Here is a 12,059-nt window from a genome sequence, read left to right as displayed (position 1 = left end):
ATGTAATTTCAAAGACCACTTTGAGAGATTATCAAGTCAATTTTTAAAATTCTAAAAACTTCAAATAAAATAAGAACAAAAAACATATATTAAAAAAAACACAAGTTTTTGAGTATTTTACTTCAGCCGTGCCTTGAAATTCAAAGAATCATCACAGGAGTCATGTTATGTTGTGTAAACTATTTTTGGAGCAGTGATGCTGCTCAACAGATGCTGCAAACTGGAGGGATACTCTATAAATATACCAAAACACTCCCAAATCAACAATTTTGACTCAATATAAACATGATTTTCTCTGTCAGGTACCTTTTAGATCCAGACATTGTTCTGATTTGTAAGACATGGCAGGGCTGCATCAGACTCGTGATCAGCTGTGGAGAAGCTCTCACGTGTCACTGGTATTCTGTCCCAGGAGCTTCACGAGTCTTTCCTGTGACAAAAAAGCAGAACTGGACCCAACAGTTGCTGCCACTTGTAAGAACCTTAAGATGACACCTCAGGTCTGTTTTATGAAAACCCAAACCCTTTGATCTCTACCCGGATATCAGACAAGTGGAGATTTATTCTTATTTATGGCTCCTTTCTCTTCAGAATATGTACCCCATGAAATGTCAGACAAACATGAGCATTTGTTATGAAATTCACTGGCTGCAGGATATAATGTATAATTACCCATTTTTATAAAACTATTTAAAAGCTAAATGATGAATTTATGAAAAACACTCAATTTTTATGCTGTGAAATGTCTAAAAAGTTCACTATTCCTTTTGTAATGTTGATGAAACCTGCTAAAGCGTTTAATTAACTCATTATAACTGAGAGCCATCGTCTTGAACACTGTTGCTAACCATTTAATTATTCTCCCTCTCCTGATGATAACATTTTACCCTCTTTGACATTGAATGTGCTACTACTAGTTTACCTGTTTAATTGTAGATTCACTAGGATAAATACAATAAAGTTGTCATGTTTGAGGGTAATTTCTTGACCCACGACATGAAGAATCACCACCGAGAGACAGAAGGTAAGTTTAAATGATTTATTTTGAATGGGAGAGGTAGCCGAAGCTTCTGCAGGACTGGAGGGATCCGTGGGGTCTGAGAGAGGAAGAGAGGTCAGAGTCTGGAGCAACGTGAGACGATGATGAAAAAATAAGAAGGCTTACTGTTTCCTGAATGATCCGGTATTTTGTGGGGGGGGGGGGGGGGGGGGGAGACCGAGGAGCTGCAGGTGGATAGGTGGGGTGATGGAGAGCTGGCGATCAGGGGCAAACAGCAGGACTGGAATGTGGTAGATGGTTCCAAAGATATAGCAGAGAGTGGAGATGAACAGATGACTGGAACCTGGAGGAATCAGGAGGGCAGAGCAGGTTAACTGCCAGAAGGGCAGGAACAAATAGACAAAGTAATTCTAAAATTGTTTTAGGAAGGTCAAAAGGAGAGCTAGAAACTACCCAAGACTGAGTATCATCTGGCAATGGTGAGATGTCCAGCTGCTCCTTAAATCCCCTGATCGCTGATGAGCTGATTTGGCACAGCTGGGCTCTCCAGACACACCCACCTGTAAAACACTCAGCAGAGATGGTTATGCAGCACAGATCATGACAGTACCCCCCTCAAAGGCCGACACCCGGCGGCCGCGCAGAGGAGGAGGAGGCGGAGGAGGAGGCAGCAGCAGAAGACCGAGCGGCGTCAAAGTCTCTGATGAGAGAAAGGTCCTCAATCCATGAACTGGGGACCCACTGGCGATGTTCTGGACCATAACCCTCCCAGTCCACCAAGAACTGACGCCCCCGGCCCCTGGGCCTGACGTCCAGCAGCCGCCGAACACGAAAGCCAAGTCCACCATCAGTGAGACGAATAGGAGAAGGGGGAGCAGGAACAGGACACAACGGACTGGACGAGACAGGTTTCAGGAGGGATACATGAAAGACAGGGTGGATCTTCATAGACGGGGGCAGGACAAGACGGACAGAACAGGGACTGAGAACCTCCTGAATGGGATATGGGCCAATGAAGCGAGGTGAAAGTTTCCTAGTTGTACCCTTGAGACCAATATCTTTGGTTGACAGCCAGACCTGTTGACCTGGACTGTACACGGGCGCGGGTCTGCGGTGCCGATCTGCCAGCCGTTGGTTGCGCTCTTTGGTGCGCTGAAGGGCCGCCCGGGTTTGGATCCATGTCCTCCTTGCCCGGCGGATAAACTGAGGAACTGTGACAGAGGAGGATAGATCCGAAGGGAACAGGGGAGGTTGGTAACCAAGGGATGATTCAAACGGGGACTTACTGGTTGCAGTGGAAACGTGGGAGTTGTGCGCGTACTCGATCCATGGTAGTTGGGTGCTCCAGCTGGTAGGGTTTGAAGAGCAGACACATCTGAACATAGCCTCCAACTCCTGATTGAGCCGCTCGCACTGACCGTTAGTTTGGGGGTGGTAACCAGAACTCAGGGAAACACAGGCCCCCAATAAGGTGGCAAACTCCTTCCAGACCCTGGAGAGGAATTGGGGGCCGCGATCTGACAAGATCTCCGATGGGATGCCATGAAGCCTGAAAACATGGGTTATGAGGAGGTTAGCGGTTTCAGTGGATGATGGAAGGGATTTCACTGGAACAAAATGACAGGCTTTTGAAAATCTATCGATTATAGTGAGAATTGCAGAAAAACCTTTGGAGAGGGGTAGGCCAGTAACGAAGTCCACTGCTATATGCGACCATGGGCGAGATGGAATGGGGAGAGGATTTAACAGTCCTGCCGGGGGTTGATTGGTGGTTTTATTCCGGGCACAGACATGGCAGGCGTTGATGTACTCTTTAGTGTCATTAAACATGGAGGGCCACCAGAATGACCTGGCGAGACAGGGCGAGAGTGCGACCAATTCCAGGGTGAACGGAAAACTTGGCAGTATGTGCCCAGTGGATCACTGCTCCTCGAACCTGTTGAGGCACAAACAGTTTATTGGGGGGACCATTACCTGGGTCAGGATCAGTGCGTTGGGCGTCCAGAACTTTGTTGGTGATGTCCCAGGAAACTGCTCCTACAACAGAAGATGGAGGAAGGATAGTGGCGGGTTCGAGGTCTCTGTCTGAAGCGTACTGGCGGGATAGAGCATCTGGTTTGACATTCTTTGATCCGGGGGTGTAGGAAATGATGAAATTGAAGCGTGTGAAGAACAAGGACCACCGGGACTGTCTGGGGTTTAACCTCTTGGCCTCTTTCAGGTAAGCAAGGTTTTTATGGTCTGTCCAGATAATGATGGGATGCTCGGAACCTTCAAGCCAATGGCGCCACTCTTCCAGAGCCAATTTGATGGCTAGCAGCTCTCGGTCTGCCACATCATAGTTTTGCTCCGCCTGAGAGAGTTTCTTTGAAAAGAAAGCACAGGGATGTAATAGATTATCTGAAGGTGACATTTGAGATAGGACAGCACCAACGCCAGAATCTGAGGCGTCGACTTCCATGGTGAACTGAACAGACGGATCAGGGCGAACCAAAACAGGAGCTTGAGTGAAACGTCTCTTTAACTCCTGAAAAGCCTCTTCAGCGTTAGCTGACCACACAAAGGCTCTTTTAACAGAAGTCAACTGCGTCAAGGGAGATGCCACCTGGCTGTAGCCACGAATAAAGCGCCGATAAAAATGTGCAAACCCGAGGAAACGTTGAAGCTGTTTACGGGTAGTGGGAGTTGGCCAGTCACGGACAGCTTCAACCTTTTCTGGGTCTGTTCTCAGCTTTCCCTTCTCCAGAACAAATCCCAGAAATTTCACTGAGGAAACGTGGAATTCGCATTTTTCAGCCTTGACGAAAAGGCGGTTCTCCAGAAGGCGTTGTAGAACAGCGCGGACATGTTGATGGTGTTCGGAAAGGGTACTGGAAAAAATCAGAATGTCGTCGAGGTATACAGTGACAAATGAATTGATATAGTCAGAGAGTATGAAGTTTACCAGGGACTGGAACACTGCGGGAGCATTAGTCAGGCCAAAAGGCATGACGAGGTACTCGTAGTGGCCCAAAGGTGTCTTGAAGGCCGTTTTCCACTCGTCACCCTCCTTGATCCTTACAAGATGATAAGCGTTGCGGAGATCCAATTTGGTGAAGATGGTTGCATTCTGTACAGGGTCAAAGGTGGAGGAAAGCAGAGGCAGAGGATATTTGTTCTTGACTGTTATTTGATTTAACCCTCGATAGTCGATACAAGGACGCAGGGAACCATCTTTCTTTGAAACAAAGAAGAACCCTGCGCCCAAGGGAGAAGTGGATGGACGAATCAGACCTGATGCTAAGGACTCAGAGATGTATGTGGTCATGCATTCATGTTCCGCTTTAGAAAGACTGTACAACCTGCTGGATGGGAATGTGGCATCAGGAAGCAGGTCGATACTGCAATCATATGGACGATGGGGAGGTAAGGATGCAGCTCGATCTTTGCTGAAAACTGCTTGTAGGTCATGATATTCTGATGGCACTGAAGAAAGGTCCGGAATGGGTGGAGGACTAGAAGCAGGAACCTGGACCGGAAGGCTAGCGGACAACAAACAGTGGGACAAGCAGTAAGGACTCCAGGCAGCAACTTGACCAGTCTTCCAATCGATGTGGGGGTTGTGCATGCTAAGCCATTCATGTCCTAAGACGACTGGAAACTGAGGAGAGGGAAAAACAAAAAATGAAATGACTTCTTGGTGGTTACCAGACACTTGCAACTTGACAGGCTCTGTTCGGTGGGTGATGGTAGTGAGCGCGTTGCCATCCAATGATGAAACCTGAACTGGAGTGAGAAGAGGTGTCGTTGGAATTCTCAGTTTAGTGACCACAGACTGATCTAGAAGATTCCTCTCACAACCAGAGTCAAGCAGGGCTGTAGTTAAAAAAGGCAGCTGATTAAAAAAAACGGAGCAGGTCAATACACACCGGGAGGCTTCTTTGTTAGTGCTGCTACCCACCAGAACTCCTACCCACCAGAACTCCCGGACTTACTGGTGGGCTCTCCCTTTTGGGCGAATTGGACAGTTAGGTAGAAAGTGACCAGACAAACCACAGTACAGACACAGTTGGGAGGAGATGCGACGTTGTCTCTCTTCTGGGGTCAGACTAGCCCGGCCTATCTGCATGAGAACCTCTGGAGGAATTGAGGCAGAAGCAAAAGCAGATGGCAGAGCTGGAGGAATAGTGGAACGAGCGGTCTGATGGGTATGATAACTGGGCAAAGCAGACCTGGGACGGGTCATGAGTCTTTTCTCAATGCGAATAGCTAGAGTGATAAGATCCTCCAGAGTGCCAGGTTCAGGACACAGGGCTAGTTGGTCCTGGATTTTGTCGTGGAGGGCTTGAGTAAAAGCTCCTTTTAATGACTCCTCATCCATAATAGAAGTGATAGCTAATGTTCTGAATTCAACTGCAAAGTCTGAAACAGTTTGCTTCTCTTGCTTCAGATTCCAAATGGCCCGGGCTATTTCTGAGGGTGTCTCTGATTTACCAAAAGTTCTATTAAAATCTACGAGGAAGTTGTCTAAGGAACCTCTAAGGAAACTAGGTTCCCGACTTTTTGCCTCAGCCCACTGTAAGGCACGACCTCGGAGCAGACCAACAATGTAAGAAATTTTTGCGGGATCACTAATAAATGCTTCTGGGGTTCTTTCAAACGCTAACATGCATTGGAGAAGAAAACAACGTATTTTGCCAGACTCACCGGAGAAGGTATCGGGAGGAGGCGAGTCTGCAACCCGGAAGTGCCAATGTGTAGACTGACCAGGCTGAACCGGAGGTAGTTGAGGTGGAGGTGGAGAAACTGAAGCAGCCGGAACAGATAGCTTTTCATTTAGTTCCCTTAATCTGGAGTCCAACTGGAACAAACGTTGGTTAGTGTTGGCTTGATGTTCGAGGAGAGTCTGTATGGATTGTTCATGTTGGGCGAAAGCTGTGGATATAACAGACGGTAGTGATTCGACAGCGGGGTCAGGAGTTTGGCCAGATGATTCTGTCATGTTTGAGGGTAATTTCTTGACCCACGACATGAAGAATCACCACCGAGAGACAGAAGGTAAGTTTAAATGGTTTATTTTGAATGGGAGAGGTAGCCGAAGCTTCTGCAGGACTGGAGGGATCCGTGGGGTCTGAGAGAGGAAGAGAGGTCAGAGTCTGGAGCAACGTGAGACGATGATGAAAAAATAAGGCTTACTGTTTCCTGAATGATCCGGTATTTTGTGTGTGTGGGGGGGGGGGGGGGGGGGGGGGGGGGGTTAGTCAGACCTGGCTGGATGGGGAGACCGAGGAGCTGCAGGTGGATAGGTGGGGTGATGGAGAGCTGGCGATCAGGGGCAAACAGCAGGACTGGAATGTGGTAGATGGTTCCAAAGATATAGCAGAGAGTGGAGATGAACAGATGACTGGAACCTGGAGGAATCAGGAGGGCAGAGCAGGTTAACTGCCAGAAGGGCAGGAACAAATAGACAAAGTAATTCTAAAATTGTTTTAGGAAGGTCAAAAGGAGAGCTAGAAACTACCCAAGACTGAGTATCATCTGGCAATGGTGAGATGTCCAGCTGCTCCTTAAATCCCCTGATCGCTGATGAGCTGATTTGGCACAGCTGGGCTCTCCAGACACACCCACCTGTAAAACACTCAGCAGAGATGGTTATGCAGCACAGATCATGACAAAAGTTTATCTCTCACCAAATAGAAAATTTACTAAGAAATCACAATGTATGTCATGTTCTGTGTCCCTCTTTCCCCAGCTTCCTCCAGGTTCTCCTCTTATGTCCCATAATTATTCCCTCCTGCTTTGTTCTTTCCCCATTTAGTTTATTGAATACACCTGCCTTCCCTCCAGATCTCACTCACACCTGTCACCTGTTCCCCTGATCACCTCGCTCTGTGTTTAAAAGCCCTGTCTTGTCCCTCAGTGTTTGTCGGTCCATCGTTGTGTCTACGTTGTTCTGTTCCCTCCCAAGTTTCGCCCGAGTCAGTGCTCAGTTGTGAGCTTTTTTTTTGTTTTTGGATCGCTCGATCAAGTCTCCTCCTTTAAATAAAGGATTTACTTATTTACATCTGCTCCTGTCTGGTGTGTTCGGCGTTTTTGGGTCCTAACTTCCTGTTCAGCGTGACAATGTAACCATAGAAACATTATTTGGTATATATGTTGTGTGTGTGTGTGTGTGCGTGCGTGTGTGTGCGCTGTCTTCTTGATCCCCAGTGAGTCATGACTGATGGCTGCTTATACTGAACCAGGATCCTCTGGTTTCTTCCTGTTAAAAGGGAGTTTTCCTCTCCACTGTCTCTAAATGCTTGCTTAGTATGAGGATTGCTGTAAAGATTGCTGTAAAGTCAGTGACTTGATGCAATTTGCTGGGTTTCTTGTATAGAAACCTTTTTACTGATTGGCTTAATAAACTGACCTGTTTTGGATTGTTTACGATGTGAATTGCCTTGAGACGACGCTTGTCGTGATTTGGCGCTATATAAATAAACTTGAATTGAATTGAATTGAATTAAATTGAATTGAGAGTGGCTGCGCAGTGGCACAGTGGTTAGAGCTGTTGACCAAGAAGGTCCTGGGTTCGCTTCCCGGCCTGGAATCTTTCTGCATGGAGTTTGCATGTTCTCCCTGTGAATGTGTGGGTTCTCTCCGGGTACTCCGGCCTCCTCCCACAGTCCAAAAACATGACTGTTAGGTTGATTGGTCTGTCCAAATTGTCCTCAGGTGTGTGTGTGTGTGTGCATGATTGTTTGTCCTGTGTGTCTCTGTGTTGCCCTGCGATGGACTGGCTCTCTGTCCAGGGTGTACCCCGCCTGATTGCTCATTGACCGCAGGAGATAGGCACCAGCCCACCCCGCGACCCTACATGGACAAGTGAGTTCAGACGATGGATGGATGGATGGGTGGATGGATGGATTGAGAGTTAATGACTCAGAGATGGTCTTGTGTGAGTAATAGGATTAAACTTTAACCCTCATTCATAAGTAGGGAATTGACCCTATGCATGTGACATCACTCTGCTCATGGGAGTGCCTCCTTGGCCATGATGGATGGCAGAGAAGCTGTTTATGCACGTTGAAACTCCTGTGAAGCAATTTAAAACAAGCTTGTTTGTAGTCTTTAATTGCTTTTTAGGTGATTTCACAGTAAAACGATAATCGGGGTCCCTCGTTAATTGCAGGAGTTAGGTTGTACATATGTTAAAAAATCTCTTGTTTACAAATCCTGCCATGTTGTGTTTTTGGAGCCAGAGTCTGAGTGGTAGAGACACTGAGCTAAAAAGGACCTCCTATGTTCCTTTACACAATTGTTTTTTAAAGCATCAAGTCACTAATTGCAATTAATAACTATGTGAAGATGTAGCACACAGAAGCCGCGATCAGACAGAGATGCGCCGAGCTGCTGGGAGACCCAGCCGGCAGCCCTCGCATCAAACAGAAGCCGCAATCAGACAGAGATGTGCCGGGCTGCGGGAAGGGGAGAACCGGGTGGAAAATGGAGGTCTCTCCCGAGAGCTCCACAAGCCGATAGTCGGAACCCAGCTCCACCAACATGTTATATTTCAACCCATTTTCTAAAGTGCAGCATTATGTTAAATGCACTGGGTTTTACCCTATTACGTTTAAATTTCATGGTTAAACAGTACATGTTAAAATCTAAGCTCAGCTCGGCAGTGACCTAAAATACATAAATATAATTTTACTTACCGAAAAAAATGAAGTGGAGACTCCTTGGACGCTCTATTAGTGCAATTAATGCCACAGCAAGTCATTTTGTCCAACAATTGCACAAAAAATATCCAAAAAAGAATACACAAACACAGAGACTCAAAATCCCGGAGCAGTTTCCAGGCCAGACCGAGGCTCTACTGAGGCCTTTCCACGGAGCTAGCTCTGTGGTCACGTGGGTCTGATGCTCATTAATTATGCAGAATTTTAGGCTTTTAATACACTTAAACAGAAGAGTGAGAAAAAATTCATCCCCCTCAGAGTTGTCATGAGTGTAAACTAGATAATTTAAACAAAAAACATGTTTTGGTACCAGGCTGTAAACATGTTTATTTCTGCTGTGAAATTGGTATTTTTAACATGGGAGTCAATGAGGATTTGCTCGCTTCTGACACCAGCCGCCAGCGGATGAGGGTGGAACTGCAATTGTTGGTACTTCCGGGTTGAGACCACTTTCTGAGCCGCATTGTGGGGGCTTGGTACAACCAAAGCAAACATGGCATCAATAGAAAAGATCAGTAACTGCTTAATTTTGAATTAAAAGAAAAAATAGCTCAAGATTGAGATGTGTTTTTATCTTTACTGCAGCAGGCCTCAAGGAGGTGCACAAGTTCCTCGTCGTCGTCGTCGTCTTCCTCCGCTTATCCGGGTCCGGGTCACGGGGGCAGCATCCCAACTATGGAGCTCCAGACCATCCTCTCCCGGGCCACCTCCACCAGCTCCTCCAGCAGGACCCCAAGGCGTTCCCGGACCAGAATGGAGATGTAACCTCTCCAACATGTCCTGGGTCGACCCGGGGACTTCCTGCCGGCAGGACATGCCCGAAACACCTCCCCAGGGAGGCGTCCAGGAGGCATCCTGACCAGATGCCCAAACCACCTCAACTGACTCCTTTCGATCTGGAGGAGCAGCAGTTCTACTCCGAGTCCCTCCCGAATGTCCGAGCTCCTCACCCTATCTCTAAGGCTGAGCCTGGCCACCCTACGGAGGAAACTCATTTTGGCCGCTTGTTCACGCGATCTCGTTCTTTCGGTCATTACCCAAAGCTCATGACCATAGGTGAGGATTGGGACGTAGATCGACCGGTAAATCGAGAGCCTGGCTTTCTGGCTCAGCTCCCTCTTCACCACGACAGATCGGCTCAGCGCCCGCATCATTGCAGATGCTGAACCAATCCGCCTGTCGATCTCCCGATCCCTCCTACCCTCACTCATGAACAAGACCCCGAGATACTTAAACTCCTCCACTTGAGGTAGGACCTCTCCCCCGACCCGGAGCTGGCAAGCCACCCTTTCCTGGTCGAGAACCATGGTCTCAGATTTGGAGGTGCTGATACTCATCCCAGCCGCTTCACACTCGGCCGCGAACCTACCCAGCAAGAGCTGAAGGTCAGAGCTGGATGAAGCTAGGAGGACCACATCATCCGCAAAAAGCAGAGACGAGATTCTCCTGCCACCAAACTCGACACACTCCACACCACGGCTGCGCCTAGAAATTCTGTCCATAAAGGTAATGAACAGAACCGGTGACAAAGGGCAGCCCTGGCGGAGTCCAACCCTCACCGGGAACAGGTCTGACTTACTACCGGCTATGCGGACCAAACTCACGCTCCTCTGGTAAAGGGACTGAATGGCCCTTAACAGAAAGCCACCCACCCCATAGTCCTGGAGCGTCCCCCACAGGGTGCCCCTGGGGACACGGTCATAAGCCTTCTCCAAATCCACAAAACACGTGGATTGGTTGGGCAAACTCCCATGCCCCCTCCATCACCCTTGCAAGGGTATAGAGCTGGTCCACAGTTCCACGGTCAGGACGAAAACCACATTGCTCCTCCTCAATCTGAGATTCAACTTTCGATCGGACCCTCCTCTCCAGTACCTTGGAGTAGACCTTCCCAGGGAGGCTGAGGAGTGTGATTCCCCTAGAGTTGGAACACACCCTCAGGTCACCCTTCTTAAAGATGGGGACCACACAAGCTCCTCATGGCTTCAACTTATGCATTTTGTTCCTACTGTGTGTTCTGTTCTATGTCAGTGATTTATACCTTCATTTTTCTGTTTTTGTGAAGCGCCTCATGATTTTTATCTTGAGAGGCGCTATATAAAAGATTGTTTTCTTTCTTTCTTTCTAAATGGAAATGGGACCTGACATAAAAGTGAGGTTTATAAACAACGTACAAACTTCTGGCTACAATAATCCAAAATAGCTGAGACTATTTGTGTAATTTATTGTCAGATAGTGTTACTCACTCAGGTCTTTGACCTCTTTTCTTCAGCAGGGTCTTGGTGAGCTGATGTGTAACTCAAGCAGTCATCGGGCAAGAGGCGAGGACACCCCTGGATAGGTCCATCACAGGGATACGTATCAAGATACAAACAACCAGTTACACACTCACAGTGGGGGGCAATTTTAAAGTCATCAATCAACCTGGCATGTTGTTGGTCTGCTGGTGGAAACCAGAGTACCTGCAGAAAACCCATACACACATAGAACATGCAAAGTCCACGCAGAAAGGCCATTGCTGGAAGCTGAACCTGCGACCTTCTTGCTGCAAGGCCACCATCTGCACCACCATGCAGCCAGTCAGATAACGTTAGCAGAAACTTTATCATAACTCCATACAAAACCAAGGAATGCAATAATTATATGATTAATTAAATTCTGGTCTGATTGGTGACCTCCAGTGGCCTAAGCTACATGCTTCGAGTAAACTTTTGAAAATCAGATGGTCTTTTACCTTTTACTGGAACGTTTGGTCACATTTTAAATACTTTTCATTAGCAAAAATCAGAAACTTAAAAATGTGTCATCAGTGCAACTTTTTTGGTCTGTTGTTGAACACATGTTGATGCTAAGCTAACATATCACTTGATAATTTATTTTCTTTTTCAATAAAAAATTTGCACTAGGTTGCGTACTGTTCTACAAACACACGTGAAACTTGAAAAATTAGAACGTCATGCAAAAGTTAATTTATGTCAGTAAATCAACTTAAAATGTGAAACTATGAGATAGACTCATTACATGCAAAGCCAGGTATTTCAAGCCTTTTTTATAACTGTGATGATTATGGCTTACAGCATTTGAAACCCCACATTCAAAATCTCAGACAATTAGAATATTGTGAAAAGGTTAATTATTCTAGACTCAAACTGTCACACTCTAATCAGCTAATTAACAAACACCTGCAAAGGGTTCTTGAGTCTTTAGATGGTCTCTCAGTCTAAAATTGAATTACCGAAATAAATGGATTTTTGCAACATATTTTCATTTTTCCTGTTTTATCTGTATTTCAACAAGATTATATAAAAATGTGCATATTTGTGTTAAAAAAAAACAATAATTTAAGAATTAGTCAG

The sequence above is a fragment of the Nothobranchius furzeri genome, chromosome 3, assembly GCF_043380555.1.
Source record: "Nothobranchius furzeri strain GRZ-AD chromosome 3, NfurGRZ-RIMD1, whole genome shotgun sequence".
Taxonomy (NCBI): Eukaryota; Metazoa; Chordata; class Actinopteri; order Cyprinodontiformes; family Nothobranchiidae; genus Nothobranchius; species Nothobranchius furzeri.
Note: the sequence above shows the minus strand (reverse complement) of the source record.